The 26,139-nt window shown below is 42.1% G+C and overlaps 2 protein-coding genes across 2 annotated transcripts in view; one reads left to right on the forward strand and one right to left on the reverse strand.

The window, feature by feature from the left end:
* The window catches only part of RSPH14 (radial spoke head 14 homolog), a 224,302-nt gene that overhangs the window by 35,030 nt on the left and 163,133 nt on the right, over positions 1-26,139 (reverse strand). The window lies entirely within an intron of this gene.
* The window catches only part of GNAZ (G protein subunit alpha z), a 156,084-nt gene continuing 130,916 nt past the window's right edge, over positions 972-26,139 (forward strand). The window contains exon 1 of the mRNA XM_048822308.2: positions 972-1,387. The gene's annotated coding sequence lies outside the window, so the exon portion shown is untranslated. The remainder of the gene's footprint in view (positions 1,388-26,139) is intronic.

The following is a 26,139-nucleotide window of genomic DNA, read 5'->3' on the forward strand; positions in this document are numbered from 1 at the left end:
TTGCTACCTCCAGTTGAGATGCCCAAGTGATGAAATATGGCTAAGAAATGGCCTTAGTCAATCAGGACAGGAGGATCACACATTTTTAGAGGCTACTCGTATACAGTTTGAGAAGTTTCTGATTAGCTTGAAAGAATTAAAAGGAAAATCTCATCAACAAACAAGGAAAATAATAAGTAAGCTAATGAAGGCATTAACACAGTAATGGAATGCTTTATTTCACAGGTAAATTGAAGCTTGTAAGATGTTGATATTGGACACTGTGCAAAAGAGTGCAATGGTCAGCCAAATCTATAGCTGTGAAAGGGACAAAGAATGAGAAAATGTTAAAGGCAAAAGGAAAAACAAAGAGAAGAAAATATGTGCTAAGTAGAGAGTGAGCGAGAAGGAAAAACTGCAACAGAAACACAAAAATAAATCTATGCCCTCATACACTTATGTTCTCCCTCAAGAGAACTGTTGTTCTAAAATGTATGTAGATGGTGGCTAGTACAACAGCATCACTGCCTTAGGAAGAAATAAACAGTACAATTATTTTTAAAAAATAATCAACACTCATCTAGACTGGGACAGACATGAGGGAAATCTGTACAACTGCAGGAAAAATGGAAGAGTAAAATGAATGTGTGTGTGTGTGTATAGGTAGAGTATGCAGTACAGTGTATATATGTGCATGTGTGTTATATAATGTGTGAGTAATATAGCAGCGAAGACAAGAAAACTATTTAGCAACATAGCTCCTTATACAACGAGACCCACCTAGCTGACAGGGAAAGAGCAAGAGAAAGCGAAGCACTGCAGTGAGCATGGTTCCCGCACCGCCTTTCCCCCCCCTAACCAGCAGCACATTCCCTGCTATTTCATTGGAGAACGCGTGTGACAATCCAGGCTCTGTTTCCAAACTAGCCAATCCCGAAGTACAATGCCTCTGCAAGTTAGCCAGCACCTCAGACTCAGACAGCTGTGCTCTACAGTGTGGTCCTCCTTTCAGTGTAACGATAGCTGTACCCCCACCTTCTGTTGACTTGGAAACAAGCTCTCTACCTGACTCCTCCCACTACAGCCAACCAAAAGCTCCCCCTGCGCTGTCTTCTCTGTGTGATCATTAAACACCTCCCTGTCTCACACCAGGGGACCACGGGACACAGACAAGTGCTTCGTTTTTATTTTTTTAAAAGGAAGAAAATGGAAAAAAGCAAATTTTCTGCCTCACATGGGCTTTTGGTCTAATGCCTCTGCAGTTGCTGTCCAGCTTCTCCCTGTGAATCCTAGACACTGATGTGAAAAAGGGCCACAGGAGAGACAGGGAAGCTCTTCTCGTGGATGGGAACGTTGACACTGATGAATTGAAGAGGTGGAGGCTCCCTGCTTGCCTGGCCGTGAGGAGGTAAGTGAAATGCTCGGCATTTCTCTCTGGCTCTCTTAAATCAGATTAAGGATTAGCATAACTCTCTCCTCTGTTTTCTGAATAGGAAGGAATTTGTAGAAGGGAGGAGGGAAAGCTGTGATTTTGAAACAATAGAGGAAGGTTTTGCTGTCTGAAGGCACAGCTGAATGTCACTGTGAGGTAGAAATGTTTTACTGTGTAGAGAAAAAATTAGTAAGGGGGGGGGGGGAAGGCTGCTGACACAGTGAAAATGACCTTCCCAAGGGATACTGGCCTTGTGTCAGCTGCTGGTTCAGCCTGCTCTCTTTTTCACAGAATAAAGTCATCATCTCCTTTACTATTCTGGATTCTAATCCACAAATATCCAATACCTGATCCATACTAAGGTCCATTGTGCTCAGCTAATATTTCAGAAAGGTAATTAGCCAGATTGTCCCTGCTGGAAGCCATCCTTCCTCCCTCCATCCCCTCACATTCCCCTGCACAAGACCACTTCATCCTAGAGGGATGCAGATAGCATAACATTAATTGGAAAAGGCACCTAGCTGTTGGATTCTTAGGATAGCTTCTCCCTATAAATGGCACATCTTGCTAAATCCTAAGCATGCCTGGCTGTGAGGAGCAGCTCTGTGGAGCTGGGGCGCATTATCTCATTGTGTGTTCATGCATGTGAAGGCGTGGAGAGGTTTTATTATATTAATCTGTACTTGTGCACGGTTCCCATCTGCAGTTCTGAACCATGAGTTTTTAGATACGTGTGTATCTACATTTTAATAAGTTATTCAAACATGGAAAGATAGCCCAGGAAACTACAGCTCTGCATACCTGCAGGGAAATACATGCCAGTTTTGTTTCTGGTAATAGAATTCTTCTGTTTGTGGCCATTGCTTTGTACAAACTGTTTAATATGTGCTTTCGCAGTACTAATTCTAAGGGCTACTGACCTATCTTTATTACGTTTTGCCTCTGCAAGATTTGTGAAAAATTCAATGCTTTTCACTCAGTATTCATTAATATGCTGTCACTGACACTCCTGTCACCACAATCTGTTCTTAACATTGACTCCATAATTTGCGCCATTGTGGGTCACACCCTTAGGGTGACAGACAAAAATCAATTTCACTGTAAAGGTTATAGCAGTAGGTCAGTTAGAAACCCCTGCCAATGTGAATACTTATATGTGTTAACAAGAAGTAAAAACTAGTTTGTATTTTGTTGTTTAAGGAAGTTTTTTTAACCTTATGAATTTAAGTATTTTATATCCAAGTGATAGATAAAATCTTCTGTTTGTGTAGGTGTATTGACTTTTCTTTAGTAGTGCATATATCTGGTAATAGAAGGGATACTTTCAGCTTTCTGCAGGAGACAATGCTTCATGCCATTAACATGGCTCACTACTGACTGATTTGGTTGGGAAACTGTCACCCAAAAGGGATTGATCTCTGCCCTTGGATGGAGGACACTATCACAGGATGGGCCCAAATACAAGGAAGGATGGGGTTGCTTTCTACAAGAGAGCAGGGGATGTGTACAATCAAGTAGAGGAGCTCTTGGGTGTGCAGCACATTTAAAATTAAAGCCTTTGACATCCCCCAGTACCAATGCATTGGATCTTGTTTTTTCGCAGAAGAGTCCCTATTCTTTGTGTATGTGCATGTATGGAGGGGAAACCAAAGAACTTCTGTGGAAGCTGGGAAGACCTCTCTCATATCTGAGAGGTGGACCTTAAAAAGATGAATCAACTCTTACATATTACCTAAAGAATGCTTCAGAGCACCCCAGTTTGTGGAATACATTCTTGCTTCAGTGATCAGTGATGAACTGAACTGAGACTCTTCTGAAGTAATTAATACAGAATCAGAGAAAATAAGCTTCCAGTACAGTAGGCATTTCATCTATAGGACTTGGGTTTGAATTTAGACATGACAGAAGTGTTTAAAAATTACTTTCAGGTGGCTCTGAAAGTCTGAAATGGAAGTGTGTACCTTGTTTCAGGTCAGTTTACATGTGAATGGTTTTCTGCTGTTAACAGTAAGAAGATAAAATTGATTAACAATTTATAGACAGAAACAGAAGATGGAACCTGGCCCTCCATCTTACGGAGTGTGTGTTGAGGTGAAGGTTAGAGTGATAATCATGTTAGGTGTGTGGGAAAACTCAAGAGACAAATACAAGGGATCAGATCCTCAACTGGTGTAATTCAGCACAGCTCTCTCAACTTCAGTGGAGCTACATGAATTTACACCAGCTGAGGATATGGCCCAGAGAATGAATTCCCCTCTGCCTTCATCAGATAATGATCTCACCACGTACAGACTGAAGTGCAACAATGAAGCAGTATGGAGGAATCTTATCACTTGGTTTTAATCTGATTAGAATCCTTGGTCCAAATTATACTCTGTTACTTTGGTGTACATAGCAGTAACACCACTGACTTCTAAAGGGCTTCTCCAGATTGACAACAGGGTCAGTGAGAGCATAATTTGGCCCATTGTCTCTGCTTAAAGACCTGAACCTGTTCTCAGAAGAATTAAAGTTTTGTCACGGATTTTAATGGGAGCAGGAGCAGACTCAGTAGGAATGTGCACATATCCACTATGTTTGCTAATCAATTTCTCCTAAACCCTCTAGGAACAATAATGCTGAACAATGTAGTGGCAGATTTCAACAAGGTCACTGACACAATGGCAAATTCCATCATTCTATACAACATCATCGACTCTACTATGTAACCTATCAGAGATCAAAAATTGCATTGTAGTTGCTGTGAAATATGCTGTGTTATTGCTAAATAATTGGCCTTCCATAAACACTGTAAAGGTTGACACTACCCACTCGCACCAGTAACAGCATGATAAAATGGTAATTAACACATTTTTGTAAGAATAAAGTCAGAGATAAGTTTATTTTAAACTGTATATTTCCTGATAGTATGGCATATTCAGTAACTCTCTTTAGACCAGATAACTTCAGATTCAAATCAGTACTAACACCACATTCAGTAACAAGGAAGATCCTAACTCGTGGGATGAGTTGTCCTATATTGAATAATATAGGACCAAATGTTGCTGTCCGTAACACCAGTGAAAATCCAGAGTAAATCCATTGCCCTTAACAGAGTTACTCTGCATTTACTTCAGGATACCCAAGAGCAAAATTTGGCCTATACTTTATAATCCATACTCAAAATTCACGTTATCAAATAATCTTTCCAGAGTCAAAGAACAGTGACTAAGAAGTCCAAATTTCAGCTGTCATAAAGTTAAGATGACTCCAGTGGGGAAACCTGGACTCAATGAGCAAAGAGTCTGAAATTCCTTCTCATTCCAACTGGTCTCTGGAAACTCAGTCTAGGGTAGAGTTACATAGCCTATGATATGAGAGGACCAGATTCTGCTCTCGTTTACTCTGGTGTACATCTGGAATATCCCCAATTAGTTATTTGAGTTACTCCAAATTTACACTAATGTAATTGAAAGCAGAATTTAGCCCCTGAAATAAAAAAAAATACAGTGAAAGAGCTCAGCTTTCTCAATTGTCATTTTTATTTAAGGCTGAAGAGCGTTGGTGAAGTAGGGTGGGAAAGTACTGTCTATTAATCTGGGCCATCATTTTCCATTTTCTTTAGACTTTAAACATTTCCCGCCATAGAATAATTTTTTAAATCACAGCCTACAGAATTAATGGCATAATTTCAGAAAGGAATAGTCTTCCAAGACATCACTTCAAGTCGTAAAGATCAATCACATAATTATTTTCAGTGGCTCATCAGAAACTCAAATCTCTCTGCAGTCCCATATCCCAAGTGGACATAGATTATTCATATTATTAAACTCTCAAAATATATTTAACAGTATACAGTCCAGTCCTACAAACATTACTGCTCAATCCTGCCCCTATTTCTCCAGGACCTCAAACCCATTCCATCCCATGGATTATTTTCCCCTGGACTCCTGGCTCACATGCAAAATAGCAAAGACGGAGGAAGAAGAGAGAGAAGCCATTTCTAGAGATGGTCTTGCTGTGACTAGAGCCAGCCAAATTGTTAAGGATCATATTAGCCAACAGAGAAACACTGAAGGACAAATGTTCAGAAATGGTCTCAAATTCTAAACATGTATTTTTGAACATGCAACTGACTGTGCCCACAAAAATAGAGGCATGTTTGTTTTCTCTGCATGGCTGAAATGGTGGATGAACTAACATTTACATGTTTTTACATGTTTCAAAAATAGGCATACAACATTGGGGACAGTATCAGGTTGGCTGAAAATTTGCCCCCACATATCGGGACCATCTCAGTTTGTCACTGCAGGCATTAACCATGATGGAGGTTTGCTGACCATGATTATGTTATGATGATCAAATAAAAATACCTGTAATCAGAAAATTCATAGCTATTTCTTACATCACTAAACAGACCTGGCCATGTCCATGAGACAGGTACCCTGAACTAGCTAGTATGGTGGGGGGGTTGCAGCAGGTCCATAGAACAGTGCAAGGCATGTGGCTCAGCACTAGCTGAATTCAGTCTCATCTACACTATAATGTTTAATCAACATTGTAACTAGTTAGTGATATAATTGCTTCTCAACATGATTTATAGTCACACACACAGTTAATGCACAGTAACTACCCATTTCAGCTAATCATGGTCTTGTTAGTTGCTTAGGCTAGCACATAACTTTTTTCCTGTAACCCAATCCTAACAATGTTATTTTATTATGTAGGTGGGACTCATTAACCAGCCCTGAATAGACCAGTTAGCCAGTCCTTTCCCCTAGTTCTCTGAGCAACCTTCAAGAGTTCATTCCTCATGTGTTACTGGTGCTGGTCTGTGTGCATGTCCTCTAGGATTTCAGTTCTCTGTTGAGGCAATGTGAAATAACTGCTTGCATTTTCCAAAAATGCACTGACAGAAACAGGCAGCATTATAGGTGTTGATACACAAATGCACTTGACATAATTGTGTTGTGAAAAACTAACTCAGCTATGTTTGTTGTAACCAGGTCAGATGAGAGTGTGACAATCTGGTTACAAAAACAAAGCTGTCCTTTATAGCACAGATAGAGCCTTATTCTTCAGAATGGGTGTTTATCTGTGAATACTCAGGGTTTAGCTGAGAGGACCTGTAGCACACAGAAGTATTATTTGTGTTATGTTGTTAAAATAAACAACAAATAAAAAACCCAAACCACCACCTTTCCTTCCCTTTGACACTTGATTAAGGCATAAAATCAAAATGGTCAGACTATATTAATAAAATGATTTTTAACACCCACAATACATTTATACATGGAATAAAGTGATATTTCTGTCTTGGTGTTTTAAAAACAAAAAGAAAATAAAATAAGTTCAGTGGCTAACTTCCACTGTGGTTGTGCTATGATAGAAGAAGGCTTATGAAACCAGAACTCTATAAAAATAGAATTAAGAACTGCTCTATATAAATAAAGACACCAGACTTTATAAGTCTGTAAATCAAATAATGCAGATAACACTACTAGCCGCCCTCTAATTCAACTACGTGCTGAGTGGTTAATAGAGCTGAATGAATAATTTATAAGTGTTATGCAACAGCTACAAAACTAAAGCAGTCCATATCACTTTGGTGACTTCCTAGTCCTACATGAAATCTTCATTGGCCATGGTTGCTCTCTTATTGGAATTTTTTCCCAGCATTCTTTCTGTGGCTGGCCCTTTAAATTTGGCTGAGCCAAGCAGCTGCAGTGCTATAGTAACCATTTTGTAACTGTAGCTTTCTCTCTTCCTGCTAGCAAGTGCCTATTATGCTTTGTTCCCTTTCTTAATACCCAGGCAATAGTACATTCTCACAGTCATTAATAGTTTCTTGGGTACATTTTGTTGCTTTTTCAAGTGTCCACAACAGATGAGTTTATTTTAATTCGTTATTCAATGACTTTTAATATGATGTTTAAAATTCTAAGACTAGTCTTCTTTAGATTTGAGCTATTGGTTGATTATGGTATTATTTCTCTTCCTGGACTGCTTTCTTGCTGCAAGTGTTCACCAAAAGCAAACTTAAAATTTGCTTTACTAAGTGTTTATGTGCTTAAAAACTTGCTAATCATAGATCAAGATTACTCTGAGTCAAACTGGGGGCCGAACCAACCCTCAGATGGCTTCAGAATCCAAGATCCACAAAGGTGATGTAAGCCCACCATTGCCCCTCTTGGATCTTGCACTTAGCACAGCTTAGCTGGTCCCAAGAATTGGGTCCAGCATGCACTTTTGACTTTTTGACTTGCCCTAGGTACCTGCATAGAAATTCTTTTAAAAATACACATTTAGCCAATCCATGCCAAGCAAAGACATTTTAAAATCAATCTATCCAAATAACATGCTCCATCATCTGTTTCCTCAGACAGAAGTCTGAGTAAAGAGTGGACTTTCCATGTTGATCTGAAGTTCAACAGACTTGAGCTTTGCCACACCATGAGGGGAAAGTGAATTCCAAAGGCAAAGGTCATCCACTGAAAATAAACTGCCTCCTGTTATCAGACATTCAAATGTAGGCACAATTATCAACAGCTCATCAGTTCAGCTGTGCACAGGAAGCACAGGAGAAAATAGCTTTGTTTCAAGTATTTAGGAAACAAACCATATAGAGCTTTAAAGATCCATGCTGAACTGTAAAATGGGGAATCAAGGCAATCTTTAGCTCATTGGGCTAACACTGAAGAAAGAAAGCAGCCACGCCCCTCCACAAGTTGAACCTTCTGAAGACTCTTCAAAGATACCAAAGGCCCATGTAAAATGCATTACAGTAACCTTGCCTGGGGAACATAAAAGGGGACAGGATCATTTTTACAAGAATTGTATCAGAAAGAAAAAGTAACATCTGTTGCAACAAAAACACATTTAAAAAAGCAAGTTGGCCACCACAGTCAGCTGGAACTCCAGACTCTTTAAATTGTGCACCTTCCTCATTGACAAAGGGTGGGAGAACCCCTCAGCCATTGGGTAATCATGGTCTTCTCTAACAAACTCTATGAATAATTCCCCCACCAGGAATTATTTCCTCTATCTTCTTTGGAAAGAGCCTCAGCTGACAGACTCTCAACCTGATACTGAGAAAATAAAGACATGGAACTCACCTGGTTTCAATTCAAAAGGGAAGCATACTAGTACTACAGCCTAAATCACCTCAGCATCCCCCCGGCAGTCTGCCACACTTGCTGGACAGGAAGGATTGACTGACTAGAACTGTACAAAATTACCCAAGAAAGCACATGCAAGATGGATGAGCAATTACCCTGTGTCACCCTCTAAGATCTCTCTGAAAGCAAGAACAAGAACTGCTCAAGTATAAACCCCTCCATAGTTAAGTCAAACCTTTTGATCATTAGTATCAAAGGCCGCTCACATATACAGGAATCACCACGGAAACCTTATTTTCGACCTTGATCTTCAACCAACAAACCCAGTGAAGTCTCCATACCATACTCAGGCTAAAAGTATGATTGAAAGTTCAAAGAGATCTAAGGAGCTCAAATGTTTCCAGAATTGCCTCACCACCACATTCTGAAAAAGCTTGCACCATACAATTTTGGAAACTTGACGTGGCCCTCAGGCCAAAAAGTTTGCCCACCCCTGATCTATGTCCAGTCAAAGCTAATCAATACAGCTCAAATTCTGAATATCAAATATCTTTGAATAAACTATTCATAATCAAGCTACCCAACCAAGAATTATTCACAAAAGTCATCTGGAAAATAAAGAGATTTGTAATAAAAAAAATAGATTCAAGAAAACTGTAAACTGTTTTCAGACATTTTTGTTTAAAAACAAAGAGAGAGAGAGAGAGAGAGGCGCCAGCTGGAATGTTGTCAATATGTGGCAGTACTGTTCTTATTTACCAATGAAAAATTATATGCTAGTGCAGTGTGGATTTTATCTTAGTTCTTTTTTAATGATGCTCTTTATCTGAGAAGTTTAGATGACTTATACTTGACAGTTATATTAAGAGCATTTGAATCATATTGTTTCCTTTGTATATGCTTCTGTTCTTTCAATCATCATTGATACCTACTGATATAGTATTTTTAAAAATATATTTCTTTTAAAAAAGGCTATGAGTAGTTCAGTGCTGCTTAGTTATGAGGTTCATATCAGATACAATTATCTGCTGTGGATTATTTGCTCAACTCTAGTATTGGAACTACCAAGCTTGCAACGCTCCAGGAAAGTAGAGGTCATCAGAAAACAATTGGAAGAGTACAAAGCAGTTTCAGGACAAGATGGATTAAAAGGAGAACTCAGAAAATGAGATGGAGATAAGATTCATTCCTAAGGCTTTGTGCCTCTTTATTTAAAAAAAAAAAATCTTGAGAGACCTTAAACCGGATAATGAGATACCTCCTGCTGCCAATGTAAAATATTTTGGAGTGATCAGAGCCAAATTGCATTTTTACTTAAGGCACCAGTTTACAGTATATAAGGCCAGCCCTGAAAGAGACCAAGATTTTACTTCCTGGCTTAAGGCCTGATCCTAAGAGGTTCTGAGCACATGTAACTCCACTTATTTCAGAGGCAGTTACAGGTGCTCAGTATCTTTCAGAATGGAGGCCTTATCCTAATAAATTCTCCTTAAGGAAATCCTGTATGCGCCATAGATGGAGTTTCTTTCTAGTAAATGTCAAAGTCAAAAAAGTGAGTGTGCACATATCTGGAGTTCTACTGTCTATGATAATGATATCCCACCTTCTCAGCTTGAGTCTGAACACATTTCAGAAAGGTCAAGGGCCACAATGAATACTTCTAGGCAGATTTGCTCTGCTGTTCCACTATCTCTGTGCAAGTCATGTGGCATAAAGGGAGAAGAAACCACTCAAGGCTTCCACCAGTGTGATGGAGTCCTCAACAGGCATAGAGCTGGCACAGATAGCTCCTATTCTTCCCTCCAGTGGGGCTCATTCAAATTTACATTACATTACATCCTTCCTGCACCAATATTGCCACACAGGGAGGAAACCACTCTCTTCCATTCCTCTCTGTCATTTTCTCCAAGTTCCATATGCTCTATGGTATTGAGATTGATGATTCTGCCCTCCCTGCCAAGGGTTGTTCTTAAGGTTTATCTTGGACACCTTTGGTTCCTCACATTAGTTCGTTTCCACTTGACACCTTCATGTGGGAGTCTGTGTTCTGGGATCTGGAGTACATGCCGAAAATATATCCAGCACTTCTGATTCTGGTGGAAATGAGCTGCTGGTTGGTCATTTCCCAGATCTCTCCATTGGTGACTAAGTCTTTCCAACGAATGCCCAGAATCGTTCATAGGCACTTATTTTCATTGTCTAGTTTTCTGGCTAATGTTTTAGTAGCTCTGCAGCTCTCACAGCCACTTGTTAGCACTGGATTACTGTTGAATTTAAAATTCTCCGTTTTGTTTTGGTGCTGTATATTTTTGATTTCCATATGTTGAGTTTAGTACATATTGTGGTAGCCTTTTCTATCCCTCATGTCACTTCCTTCCGGAGGTCTCCACTGATTCAAATATTCCAGTTTAAAAGTTCTAGGATGCAACACAGGAACACATTATGAATTGACATATATAAATATATATTTTTCTTAACACAGTTGCTCTTGAGAGCCACAAGCTTTGGACACTACTGATCTAAGGAGCCCTCAATATAGATCATTGGTATGTCTCTAAGACAAACATTTTTTGCTCTTATTTGATTGTCTAAGTAAACCCAGCTGTGTTCTGATCCTTTAAGAAGTTGTTTTTAAAGATAAATGATGATCCATTTCGCATCATGGTGCATGACCTCAAGACATTTTACCTTCCCACCAAGTTTATGTAGTTGAACCCTCAGAATGTTCACTTGTATTCTTGACCCAGAATGATACATCTTTCCCCAAAATGATGTGTTCCTTTCCCTACAGTTTCAGAGTAGCAGCCATGTTAGTCTGTATCCATTAAAAGAAAAGGAGTACTTGCGGCACCTTGGAGACTAACAAATTTATTAGAGCATAAGCTTTCATGAGCTGCAGCTCACGTCATCGGATACATACAGTGGAAAATATAGTGGGGAGATTTTATATACACAGAGAACATGAAACAATGGGTGTTACCATACGGACTGTAACAAGAGTGATCAGGAAAGGTAAGCTATTACCAGCAGGAGAGTGTGTGTGTGGGGGGGGAACCTTTTGTAGTGATAATCCAGGTGGGCCATTTCCAGCACTTTACAAGAACAGTTGGAGGGGAAATAAACAAGGGGAAACAGTTTTACTTTGTGTAATGACACATCCACTCCCAGTCTTTATTCAAGCCTAAGTTAATTGTATCCACCATCATAGGGCCTAATCACATCAGCCACACTATCAGAGGCTCGTTCACCTGTGCATCTACCAATGTGATATGTGCCAGCAATGCCCCTCTACCATGTACACTGGTCAAACTGGACAGTCTCTACGTAAAAGAATAAATGGACACAAATCAGACATCAAGAATTATAACATTCAAAAACCAGTCGGAGAACACTACAATCTCTTTGGTCACTCGATTACAGATCTAAAAGAGGCAATTCTTCAACAAAAAAACTTCAAAAACAGACTCCAATGAGAGACTGCTGAATTGGAATTAATTTGCAAACTGGATACAATTAACTTAGGCTTGAATAGAGACTGGGAGTGGATGTGTCATTACACAAAGTAAAATTATTTCCCCTTGTTTATTTCCCCTCCTGCTGTTCTTGTAAAGTGCTGGAAATAGCCCACCTTGATTATCACTACAAAAGGTTCCCCCCACACACACACTCTCCTGCTGGTAACAGCTCACCTTACCTGATCACTCTTGTTACAGTGTGTATGGTAACACCCATTGTTTCATGTTCTCTGTGTATATAAAATCTCCCCACTATATTTTCCACTGTATGTATCCGATGAAGTGAGCTGTAGCTCACGAAAACTTATGCTCCAATAAATTTGTTAGTCTCTAAGGTGCCACAAATCCTCCTGTTCTTTTTCCCTACAGTGACAGCAGCTTTGTACCTTCTTTTGGCAAGTAGAAGGGATGTGAAATATTAAGTTATCAGCTCCTGCCTTCAGAGCCTATGTGATGTGTAAAAGCACCAACTAATATGGGAACCTATGGTTTACTGTTAAAGGTGACCTTTTCAGCTCTGTGTGTCATTTTAATAGTGCATTTACAATGGCTCCAAAAAGAACCTTACCTGTCTATAGTGTCATAAGCTAATACTGTACTTCTCAAACACAGATGGAGATGTACACTGGTCCCAAAAGCCTACTATCTAAATAAAGAGACAAGGTGGGTGAAGTAATATCTTTTATTCGACCAACTTCTGTTGGTGAGAGATACCCCACACCTGAAGAAGAACTCTGTGTAGCTCAAAACTTCTCTCTCTCACCAACAGAAGTTGATCTAATAAAAGATACTACCTTGCCCACCTTGCCTCTCTATCAGCCTGGGACGATTCCAACAAGAATAGAATAACACTGCATACTAGCTAAATAAGATCAGTGAATGAGTAGAGACAAAATGGTGAGAACAATTGGATAAATCCGAGAAGAGGTTACACTAGTTGAGATGCGAGATGAAAGGGTCTGGGTAGATTTTGTCAATATTAACTCTGAAAAGATGCAGGGAGATCTTGCACAGAGAGAGGGGCAGGAAGGTTTAAGAACTGAGTTGTGGAGGTGACAAAAACGGAACTGGGATGCAGGTGATGGATTCAGTGAGGGTGCTGCTTGCAGGGACATGGCAGAACTGAAGGAGGAAAGTAGGAAATTGTAGTGGAGAAAAATCAGCATAATCATGGGACTTTTCACAGCTATGTGCTGTAGAAATGGATGTTGGGGGTGAGCCAGAGCTGGGGGCTGGCTGATAGGATTTAAGTGATGGGAGAAAGGGGTAAAAAGGAATCAAGAATGGTGGAGACTGGGGTGGACGAAGATTAGATTGAACTGGTGTAAAATTGAGAAGTAATGACAGTGGGATGGGGCTGAGCATTAGAATAATCATGGTTGTTAATAAGCTGAAAGTCCTGGAAGGACTGGGCACTAGGATGAGATGGAAGTGTGCTGTGAAATAGTCTTCCTCTCCCAGTAGGATGACCTTTCCTACACAGATGGCTGAAAGGTTGTCTGGTGTACCTCTGGAACAGTTGTCATCTTGTATCCCACTGGAAACCCTTGTCACACCAGTTACTGACATACTGTCGTACTGAATTAATCCAAGGAAAGTCCTGCTAGCAGTTTGTGTGATTTTTCTGCCATTCTGAGGGCCATAATCTTCAGTCTGTTACATAAGTTTTAAGACCCTGTATCTCTATTTATTTCAGTGCATTACACCAGCACTGTGACAAAATGTGACAAAACCAGGAGAGTTACAACCACATAGCTATAAAGTTACCACTACATACAACTCAAAAGTAACTGGGGATGTGATCAGGCACAAAAATTCACATCTGGATTTTCAGTACCTCCAGTTTGAGTATTTTCCAGATCTATGGATTTTGATTCTGGCCCATCTCTACTAGTAACAGAACCAGTCTACTGCATACATGACTGAATACTGAAATAACCTGTATTGTAAATATTATACAGAGTAGGCCACTGCTCATGCTTGTAAGGTAACGTCCACACAGCCTGTTATTAACACAACTCTCAGTGCTCATACATGATATAAATACCTAGATGAAGATATGGACAGATAGGACTTCACATACATCGAGATTGATAACAGACCTGACCCAACCAACAGAGACAAATCTTCACGCAGCTCAATATTAACAAATCTGTACAGATATATTCTACCTAGGATACGTATGTTTTAACAGTGACAAAACCCCTACAGTAAAATCTACAGAGAGCATGAACCTGAAGTAATCCATTTAGTAACTTCCATAAACCACACTGAAATAATCTGATAGCTCACTGGTTTGAGCATTGGCCTGCTAAACCCAGGGTTGTGAGTTCAATCCTTGAGGGGGCCATTTAGGAATCTGGGGCAAAAATTGGGGATTGGTCCTGGTTTGAGCAGGGGGTTGGACTAGATGACCTCCTGAGGTCCTTTCCAAACCTGATATTCTATGAACACACAAAGCCATACTAACCAATTTCCTGTATTGCCACAATACAATAAAAACAGAACCTGCATAGTAAAATTTGTCTTCTATACATGCAATACTGTTTAAGCCTATGAAGAGACATCTGTACATAATGCAACACCAACAACATCCATGTAGTAGCATTTAGCTGTAGCTGGAAACTAATAATCTATAAAATAACATCAACAGTGATGATCTAACAATGCTGTAACACAGGGAAGGGCAAACTTTTTGGCCTGAGGGCCACATCAGGTTTCCAAAATTGTATGGAGGGCTGGTTAGGGGAGGCTATGTCTCCCCAAACAGCCAGGCATGGCCCGGCCCCTGCCCCCTCTCTGACCCCCCCCCCCCGGCTTCTTGCCCCCTGACGGCCCCCCGGGACCCCTGCCCCATCCACGCCCCCTGTTCCCTGACTGCCTCTGGACCCCTCGCCCCTGACTGCCCCATCCAACCCCTCCTCTCCTTCCCGACTTCCCCCCCCCCGGGACCCCTGCCCAATCCACCACCCTTTCTCCCCTGACTGCCTCCGGAACCCCTGCCCCTGACTGCCCCATCCAACACCCCCTCCTTCCTGACTGCTCCCATTCAACCCCCATGTTCCCTACCCTCTGACCGCCCCAACCCCTATCCACACACCCGCCCCCAAACTCCCCTGCCCTCTATCCAACTCCCCCACTCCCTGCCCCCTTACCGCGCTGCCTGGAGCACTGATGGCTGGCGGCGCTACCTCCGTGCTACCTGGCTGGAGCCAGCCATGCACAGCGCAGCTCAGAGCACTGGGTCAGGCCGGGCTCTGCAGCTGCACTGCCCCAGGAGGTCGCCTCCCAGAGTATTGCACTGGTGGCACGGTGAGGTGAGGCTGCGAGGGAGGGGGGACAACAGGAGAGGGGCCGGGGGCTAGCCGGCCGGGCAGGAGGGTCCCGTGGGCTGGATGTGGCCCTCAGCCGTAGTTTGCCCACCTCTGCTGTGACATGTACAAATAGTATAATAAGATGACAACTATACAGTAATGTGGAACTAATAAAGTAGATGTGAAACTGAACAGCCACAGAAATCACCAGATATAAGTGCTGTTTTGCTGTGACTCACTTACTAAATGCTTTGGTTATTGAACCCTCTCTCATTGCAGTGCAAATCTGGCTGGAGGAAAGAGATCCATACTTTCCCTTCACATGATCAGATCTCCACCAATAGAAAGGAATTATCTGCTAGTTTTAATAAGTATTCCACATACAGTATTGTGGATGCAAAACATTCACTTTATCTTTATCTCATTCAAAACAAAACATAGGGGTCAATCCAGCTCACATTAAAGTAAATGGAAAAATTCCCACTGACTTCCATTAATGGCAGATGGATCTGGCCCAGAACATCTCTGACAATGATGCCAGTGTTTGCATTGTTCATGAGAAACTATGAATGCTGTGGCCCCAGAATACTACTTCATTATATGTATCATAGGCTTCCACTTCTCCAGTTTCACTCCCTCCCCCCACTACTAATGCTTGGTTCAGAATAAGTTCTCAAAAGTGCAGCTGCATATCTGAAATATCAAATTATCTGAATATTTTAAGTATGCAGAATTTGGCTGGGAATCACATAAAGGTTACCTGTCATATTTTCAGTACTTTATTTCCATTTGACCATTCCCCCACTCCCCAAAGTTGTTATCCTCTGTAGGTTGTTTGGCCTTATATAAAATAAGTTTTGTGGTCTCATTTTGTTCTTAGTGTCCATGTTAAAGGAAAAAAGGACCATCACAGTTAGTACCAACTGGAACCTTTGTTTTTTGATGTCTCTGTAGAGACTAAGACTGAATGAGAATAAAAACTAACCTTGTGTGTAGACATGGTTCTCTTTAGGACTGGTGTTGAATATGCACTGGTGGTAGTATCAGGAAAGCTTGTACTGTGCTTGTTCTGTGGATAAATTAGGCCTTTGGTCCCTAGGACTATCAAGCCAGCACTTTCCAGCCATGCTAAATTTGCTTAAAACAAAAACTTAGTTGGATGTAAGAGACATAAATTGCTTCAGTGTTCCCTAATATATGCAGTATGTGTAGTACAACAGGATAGCAAAGCTCCTCTGTGGACCCACCTAGTTAGCAGTTGTTGGAAGCCTACATAAAGCCTCTGAAATTCTTCTGATTCACTGTGGCAGGTGTGGCCAATTAATTCCAACAGAGGTATAAGGAAGTTGGGCGTGTCCCTCTGAAGGGAAGGAACTAGATCCACAAAGGGACTTCAGCATAGCAATGCTGAGCATTGCAATACCTTTTAGGTGCCCTGCTGCCCTGTGGAATCTACAGCCTTGAGTTAGGTATCCAGGCTCCCCATATAATGACTGGGGAGAGTCAGGTGCCCAAGAAAGGGATTAAAAGAAGCCAACAAGCTGATTGGGTAGCTCCCTAAAGTTGCTAGAAGAAATGCTGAGAAGAGGACTGTGGCCTAAGCCTTGCCTCTCAAAGGTAGCTAGGTGCCTAATTCCATTTGAGATTCTCAAGCGTGAACATTCCCTTGGAATTAGATACGTAACAGGTCAACCCCTTCACAAATAAAGATATAGACCCTCTCCCAATGCCAGAATACCTAATAGCAGTGTAGTTGGGATGTTTGAGGATCTCTGTGGCACCTAAATGTTGGACTTAGGTGCTTAAAGTGGCAGTTAAGCACCAAAATCCTTTTGTGGAACTAGCCCTAGAAGACTGGGCTAGAGGAGGGCCTGATGGGAAATCCTAGGGGCAGCCAAGCTGAGGGAGGAAAATTAAACTGTATGGTGGTGTTTTTGAGTTACCATTATTGCCAAAATCCTGGAAGTGAATGAGTCTGGACACTAACTCAGGGTCTGTGTGCTATGTTGTGGATGGGGTAGGGACTCAGCATGTTTACATGGGTTCTGTCAGGGTTCCTTCCCCACTCTGAACTCTAGGGTACAGATGTGGGGACCCGCATGAAAGACCTCCTAAGCTTATTCTTACCAGCTTAGGTTAAAAACTTCCCCAAGGTACAAACTTTGCCTTGTCCTTGAAAAGTATGCTGCCACCACCAAGCACTTCAAACAAAGAACAGGGAAAGAGACCACTTGGAGACGTCTTCCCCCAAAATATCCCCCCAAGCCCTACACACCCCCTTTCCTGGGGAGGCTTGAGAATAATATCCTAACCAATTTGTTACAAAATCATCAGAGACCCAAACCCCTGGATCTTGGAACAATGGAAAAATCAGTCAGGTTCTTAAAAGAAGGATTTTATTTAAAAAAAAAAAAAAGAAAGGTAAAAATCATCTCTGTAAAATCAGGATGGAAAATACTTTACAGGGTATTCAGATTCAAAACACAGAGGATCCCCCTCTGGGCAAAACCTTAAAGTTACAGAAAACAGGAATAAACCTCTCTCTTAACACAGGGAAAATTCACATAAAACAAAAGATAAACTAATCCGCCTTGCCTGGCTTACCTATACTGGTTGCAATATTGGAGACTTGGATTAGGATGGGTTGGAGAAGATGGTTTTCTGTCTGGCCTCTCTCAGTCTCAAGAGAGAACAACCATGTAAACAAAGAGCACAAACAAAAAACTTCCCCTCCCCCCAAGATTTGAAAGTGTCTTGTCCCCTTATTGGTCCTTTGGGTCAGGTGCCAGCCAGGTTAGCTGAGCTTCTTAACGCTTTACAGGTAACAGGATATTGCCTCTGGCCAGGAGGGATTTTATAGCTCTGTATACAGAAAGGTGGTTACCCTTCCCTTTATATTTATGACAGGTTCACAGGGCAGCAAGATTTCTTTAAGCCCAGATATGGAACTGCAAAGGTAGAGGGATATCTTTAAAGGTTGAGATTCATAGCAACAGTAATTCAACTCCCATGTATGTTTATACAAAAGGAGAAGTACTGGAACCCACATCTGAAGAAATCTGACCACATTCAAGCAACAATTAAAAGTTGCTCACATTTTATTTCTAAGGAAGCATCTTGAATAAACACCTTTTAGTGCAGGTCGGATGATGTAGAGAGGACATAGCAACGGATTACAAATCTGGCAACAGTAAGTGCAAACACATATTTGGCTTCATCTAGTCTATTGAAAGATAATAAAGCTTTGTAATAGAAGGCTGGAATATTAAAAACAATGCATAGTATATAATATTAGATCTTTGAGGGTTGCCACAGAAAAAGGGGATCTTATATTAGTTTCTTAGTTATCATTAGCTGGTAAAGGTTTCATTTCTTGACAAGGATAATGGCCAATTGAGTCTATAAGGTTACTTTAAAAATCAATAAAAGTAATGGTGTTAAAGCTCTTCAAAGTATCTGATCTTAAGGAGAAAGAGAAAATCCCGTAAACTGCAAAACAAAGAGAGGAGATTATTTCTAAAGCCCCCAAAAGTCTCTTGTTCTTGAGTTGAGCCATGTCTTCCAAGTGAAGCACCCAGCTCTTTTTCCAGTTAAGATTCTTTCTTAAAATGAAATGGAGACAGTGATTGTTTTTTCAGTGAAACAGACGCACTGGAACAATCGTTAGACAGGATCAAGAAAGAAGAAAGGTAACCATCTAGGACTAAAATATATACCTGCTGATGCTACAGCATGCTGTAAGGTTTTAAGGTTGTCAGTATTTCAGGATCCCAGTAGAGAAGCAGAAAATTAGACAAGGCATAGGCTGTAGCTGTAAGCTGCTGCCGCTGTAAACTGCTGCGCTTCATACCATGGATGGCCTCTCCCTTGAGTCACCTTTTAGAGTATACTCTGAATTCTGGTTAGCCCCTTGCGAGTAGCTCTGGGCTGCAGCCTACTCCTTCTTCCACTTTCTCCATTTCCCCCAGTGAGTATAAAATCATTGCCTAATTTGAATCCTTAAGGCTGAACTTAAGTGATCCACAGCTCCTTTCTAAGACAACATTCAGATGATTGTTTCTATATGCAGACTAGGGGCCAAATTTAGCCCTTGTTAAATAGCAACTTCAGTTTGGTCCATAGTAATCTTGTCCAGCTGCCACTTGCTCATGGCTCTTACCACACCCCTCTTTTGCATCTTACCAGCCACCCTCCTCCTCCTTGCTCCTCCCTTCCTCCCACTGGCTCCATCTCCCCTTCCTGGTTACTCACCCCTCTGTAGTTCCCACCAGCTTTACCTGCTCTCCACCCTGATTGCCTCCTCTTCTGCCAGTGGAAATCTAGGTTTCCACTTCCACATCCTCCTTCTCACCTCTGGTGATATTTACCCCAACCCTGGCCTTCCCTCCAGCCCCACCACCACCCCTCTTGTGCCACTGTTCCTAACCTCATCCCCATTCCTCCCCCCTTTTCTTGGTGTCTCTGGAATGCCTGCTATATTTGTAAAAATATCACAACCGTCCACGGCCTCTCCATATCTTTTCTTTCCAGTTCCTGACTCTAACAGAGACCTGAGTCCTTTCATCTGACACTGCATCTGCAGTTGCCCTCTCTTATGGAGGCCTCTCCTTCTCTCACACATCCTACCCTGGATCAACCCATGGTGGGAATGTTGGGCTTCTCCTCTTCCATTCTTGCAGCTTCCAATGCCTCACTCTTCCCACTTCTTTTCTTCTTTCGAACAGCACTGCATCTCACTCTTCTCTCCCTCTCAATGTTGCTTTCATGAGCCTTTCTTTCTCATTTTGGATCTCTCTTCCTCCTCGCACAGTCTCTCACACTCATCCTTGGTGACTTCAACTTCTGCATTGAAGATCCATTCGACCCCTTTGTTGCACATTTCCTTGCTATCACCTGTTAATTTGACTTGCAGGCTTGGTTCAACTCTCCGACTCATCAAAAGGCCATTCATTTAAGTTGGTCTTCACCAGGCACTGCCCTCTCGCTGATCCCTCTCTCTGGGCACCATCTAGTCTCTTTCTGAAAAATCTCTCAATATACATACCAATGCCATGTCACTTGGCCTTTCTGTGACTTCCACTCCATCAGCAGCAGTGAATTGTTGTCTGCTCTCAGCTCTCTCTTCCACTGATTGGGCTGTTGATTCTCTCCCTGCTTCACTCTCGTCCACCCTTAACTCTTTTGTTCCTCTCTCCCACTGCAAGGTCCACCCTGCCAACTCCTAGCCCTGGCTCACCCCCAACATCCACTTCCTCCACTCCTGCTTTCACGCTGTAGAGCATCTCTAGCAGATTCATGACCAGGCTGGTTCCTCCACTACAAATTTGTTCTCTCTTCCTTTAGTTCTGCCATCTTCCTAACTAAATAATTATACTTCTTCAACTCAACTAAATCCTATGCCTGCAATCCTGGTTGCCTCTTCATCACCTTTGACTCATTCCACAAACTCTCCCCACTCCTGCTTCCATTATTTTCTCTGCACAGGGTCTTACAGATTTAATCCAAGAGAAAATATGACAAAATATGATGTGACCTTTGCCATCCCTTGGCTTGCCTTCCCTTCACCTCCTACAATTCTCTACTTCATTATCACAGATGGAGAAGTTTCTCAATTGCTATCCTCCTCTAACTCCTCCACTTTCTCCAGAGACCCCACCCCATTCCCTGATATCCCTCACGTTCACTCTCATCCCCTCCCTTGCTGTTCTTCATCTCTCTTTCTCCTCACAATCCTTAGTCTCTCTTATCTTAAAAAATCCATTCTTGACCCCACTTGTATCTCAAACTACAGCTTCATCAATCCTTCATCTCTAAGCTTATTGAACAGGCTGTCTACAATCATTGTCTGGAATTTCCCCTTCCAATTCCAGGCTAGATGTTTTCCAGTCTGGCTTTCTTCAACCCCTTGAATTCCACTGAAACCATTCTCAAAGTCTCTTATGACCTCTTCCTAACTAGAGCTCAGAACAAGTACTCCACCCTCATTCTCCTTGACCATTCAGCCACCTTTGACACAGCTGATCTTGCTCTTCTTGAAATCTTGTCCTCTTTTGGTTTCTGTGACTCTCCTCTCCTGGTTCTCCTCTTCCTTCTCTAATTGCTCCTTCAGTGTGTCTCTCAGAGGTTTCCCCCCTCCCCCCGCAACTTTCTGTGGAGGTTCAGAAGGGCTCTATCCTTAGTTCCCTTCTCTTCTCCCTTTTATACCTTATTTCTGGGAAATCTCATTCTCCAACATAAATTCAACAACCATCTCTATGCTGATTAATCAGATCTATTGTACTCCAGGTCAGTCACCCTCTGTCTAAACTAAAATTTCTGCGTGTCTCTGACATCATCTCATGGATGTCCAGCTGTCAGATCAAGCTCATAGTTAGGGAGCTCTTAATCTTTCCTCCCAAATCCCCCCACCCCCTTTCTCAGTTACTGAGGTATAACACCAACATCCTGCCTGTCACTCAGGCCAATAACGTGGATGTCATCTTAAACTCAGCTCTCTCTAGATCCTCACATCCAGGCTATGACTAAATCTTACAGATTCTGTTTGCATAACACCTCTAAGATATGGCCTTTCCTATCCATCCATACAATGAAAACGCTCATCCAGACTCTCATCATTTCACATCTTGGTTTCTCTGGCCTTGACAAATGCAAACTTGCCTCAGTCATATCCATCCAGAATGCTTCTGCAAAGATCATTCTCCCACCCAGTCGCTTTGACCATATCATCCCTCTTTGCATCCCCCCATTAGCTCCTCCTTCTCTATTGCATCAAACACAAGCTGCTTGTCCTTCCTTTCAAGTCTCTTCACAACCTATCCTAACCTACCTATCATCTCTCAGTCAGTATCAAAATCACTTCTTTCTCTGGTTGGCCAGTGATACCAGCCTCCATCTCTCACTTGTTACATTTGCAAACAAGTACTTTTGTGCTTTCTCCCGTGCTGCCCCTCATGCTTGGGAGGAGCTCCCAATAAACATCCACAAAGCTACTTCATTATCCTCCAAGTCCCTCCTCAAAATTCTCATTTGCTGTGATGTCTACCAAAAACTTGACAATGTTAGACTGTGGATCTGCTGATTCTGCCTAATGTACTGACCAATATTGTATCACTGATTCCTTGTACTCCCCCATCTGTCTCTATCTTTTTTCTGATGTCTTATACTTAGATTTATAAGATCTTTGGGGCAAGGCCCATCTTTTTGTTCTCTCTCTGTACAGTGCCTACCACAATGGGGTGCTGGTCCATGATCAGGGCTCATAGGAACTATGGTAATATACATAATAAATAATAATAAGGAAAATTTAACCAAAGAAGTCATAGCCTGCAGCAGGGTGAAACTTCTATTCCTCTGAGGCTGACAGAACACTGCTGTTGTCATATTGACAGGGCACTGCCTTTTTTCATTGTTTTGCTCCATCTTTCACTGAGTATGATGTTTGTACATCCCTAAGGCAGTTTCTGTGTGTGTAGTTTGTATCATTCCTTGTCTATCAGCCAGGCCTCTCCACACACCTGTTAGATATCTGTTGTAATATTCTTGTATCTTTTCATCCTCTATGAAAGGATAAAAGTCATATCTAGAGCAACTGTGGATAGATTTTGGTCTTAGTTATAGCATTATGAAGCAAAGTAACTGTAACCGAAGTCAGTGGTGTTTATCTGGATTTACTTCTATGCATCTCAGACCAGAATTTGGCCTGTTTTATCTCAGTTCAGGAAGCAACTGGGATTGCATGCTGGCTGTGGTGATTGTGTTGACACTATTTTGATTGTGTGAAAATATGTAAGTGTGTTTGTCTAGAGCAGGGGCAGGCAAACTTTTTGGCCTGAGGGCCACATCGGGTTTCCGAAATGGTATGGAGGGCTGGTTAGGGGAGGCTGTGCCTCCCCAAACAGCCAGGTGTGGCCCGGCCCCTGCCCCCTATCCAGTTCCCCTTGCTTCTTGCCCCCTGATGGCCCCCCCGGGACTCCTGCCCCATCCAACCCCCCCTGTCCCCTAACAGCCCCCCCCAGGACTCTTGCCCCATCCACCCACTCCCTGTCCCCTGACTGCCACCGGAACCCCTGCCCCGACTGCCTCCCATTGCCCCATCTAACCCTACTCTCCTTCCTGACTGCCCCCTGGGGACCCCTGCCCCCGTTCAACCGCCCCTGTTCCCTGCCCTCTGACCGCCCCGACCCCTATCCACACCCCTGCTCCCTGATTCCCCACCCCAAACTCCCTTGCCCTCTAGCCAACCCTCCCCGCCCCCTTACCGCGCTGCCTGGAGCACCGGTGGCTGGCAGCTCTATAGCTGCGCCGCCCAGAGCACCAGGACAGGCAGCCAATGGAGCCAACCATGCCGCCTGCGCAGCACAGAGCACCGGGTCGGGCCGTGGCTCTGCAGCTGCGCTGCTGGCCAGAACATTTTGCTGGTGGCACAGTGAGCTGAGGCTGCGGGGGACGGGCTGGGGGCTAGCCTCCCGGGCCAGGAGCTCAGGGTTCCGTGGGCTGGACGTGGCCCATGGGCCGTAGTTTGCCCACCTCTGGTCTAGAGTTACTAAACAGGGCAGGAATTACACCATTCCCATACAGGAGCTCCTGCTGAGACATAGTGGGAGTGAAGTGTAAATGCCTCATAGCCAGTAGTCATCACCATTTTCCAGAGCAGCTCCTGCTAGAAGAGTCTGGGATTGGTGTAGCTAAAACCTCAGCTCAGCTAGCAGTTCTACCTCAGGCTCTAAAATGGTCCAGATTTTGATCTCCGTTCCGCTGGCATAAATCCTGAGAAACTCCATTAACTAAAGATTGTAATCTGGTCTCACGAAGATAGGCCTGGAATTAATATGGCATGCTTCCTGTGCACGTTCATAGAATTGAATGAAAAATTATTGAAACCTGGTCTGCTGTGGTGCACATCTTAGCCTGTGGACACCACTGACAACTAATATTTATATTTTGATACTGCCTAAACTATGTTAGGTGTTTCCCAAACACAGACACTATGAATATAAAACAGATTAGTAAAATCTCACTTCAGGAAACCTGTCAGTCATGTCTAGATCATATCATGACCTAAATAAACATGCAACAGCAATTCACTGAACCATTCCACCATTAAAATTCCTATATTTTTAAATTACTGATCAAAAGTTTTTAAAAGGGGAGGTAGAGTTCTGAGTGCCCACATTTTCATCTCTCTTTTCATGCACTATTACTACTGATGTGTGCACAAACATGTCTAAATACCCAATTTGCAGAGGCATTTATTGATGTGTTGGAACAGTTACAGTAAATGTATGAACCAATGTCTGTGCATGTGCACACACTGTACACATGGGCCTGTGCCTTCTAAAACTTTGTTCAACATACTCTTCATACTCACTCCAATATTGCCCTTCTAGTCTCCCTCCTTTCTCCTGCCTGCATGTGCCCATCTGGCAACTTTATAGACTGAGCCAAGGTTTTAGGCCACAGATCTATGAAGTCCTGTAATAATAATCACAATTAGAAAAAAGGAAATTAATGGGCCTCCTCCCAGCCATTTCTGTAAAAATAAAACTAAAAAGCAGCTGCTAGTGAGCTGGCCAAGCAGTCGAGACACCACCATTGGTAACAAGGAGCTCACCTTACTGGTTTGATGATCACTAATGTATCTGGGGCCCCCAAAATACATCATATTTATATTTTAATTCAGTAATATCTTGTCCTACTGTCTGTCTTGGGAACAATTTGATTTCCAAGTGGGAAAACTACAAGAGTAAAGGGCAAGTAGTTTATCACATTGAGAGTGTCTGTTGTCAATGGGATAATATTTGTATTATAATTACACACAAACTAGGGTAAAAGAACATTATTAACATTGCAAAGTCATACACCCAAAAGCTAGGAAATTACAGAATTAAGGTTGCCTATGCAACCTTAATTTGACCCCTTTGTATGTATTGTGAGAGTCTTTAATTACATGATCATATTATTTTTTCTACAGAATTCCTGCCTCATTCAGTGCACAGGATGGACTGCACTCAATTGATAAACAGCTATTTAATATTTTGTTTTATCCTCCTTGTTCAGTGTGCAGTCCTTGGCCTTACCTACTGCACATTATTCAAACCCTACTAATTACTAATTTCTTCATGGGCTTTTCCATGGCTTTCATTGCTATAGTATCAGTGTGCTACCCAACTGTTAATTTATCTTGAAAATCCTGTGATGTGAAGGGTGGATATTATTCCAATTTTACTAATATCTAGTTCAGTCACACAGAGATTAAGATCTAAGTATCCGCTAATTTTGAGTGCCCAATTTGAGATGCCTGGGACTTGATTTTTCAGCATGCTTAGTTTTATATAGCACCCTGTATATTCATGAACAGCTCCCATTAACTTCAGTTGCAGTGGTGAGTTCTCAACACTTCTTCACATCACGCTGCTAGGTCACAAATAGGGCACCCAGAAAACAAGGAACACATAATTAGTGACCACCTGTGAAAAGTTTTGTTTAAGCAAGTTGCTTAGCATCACAAAAGATCTCTGTGGCAGAGGAAGGGATATAATCCAGTTCTCCAAGGCAGCATTCAATTGTCTCTTAAATATGGGACCACCACCCTTTCTCTTCCAGCAGTCTCCTGCCTCATTCACTACACACTTTCCAACTTCTGCAGTAAAGGAGGCTGGAATCGCATAGACAACAGCCTCTCTTACTAATTCATCCCCACAGCAGCTCCATGATGTGCACTGAATGAGGCAAAGATCCTATGGAAAAAGTAGTCTGTGATCATATAATTAAAGATTGTATCGTAATGCCTACGCACAACTTTT

Source organism: Caretta caretta, chromosome 15 (genome assembly GCF_965140235.1).
Source record: "Caretta caretta isolate rCarCar2 chromosome 15, rCarCar1.hap1, whole genome shotgun sequence".
Lineage (NCBI taxonomy): Eukaryota > Metazoa > Chordata > Testudines > Cheloniidae > Caretta > Caretta caretta.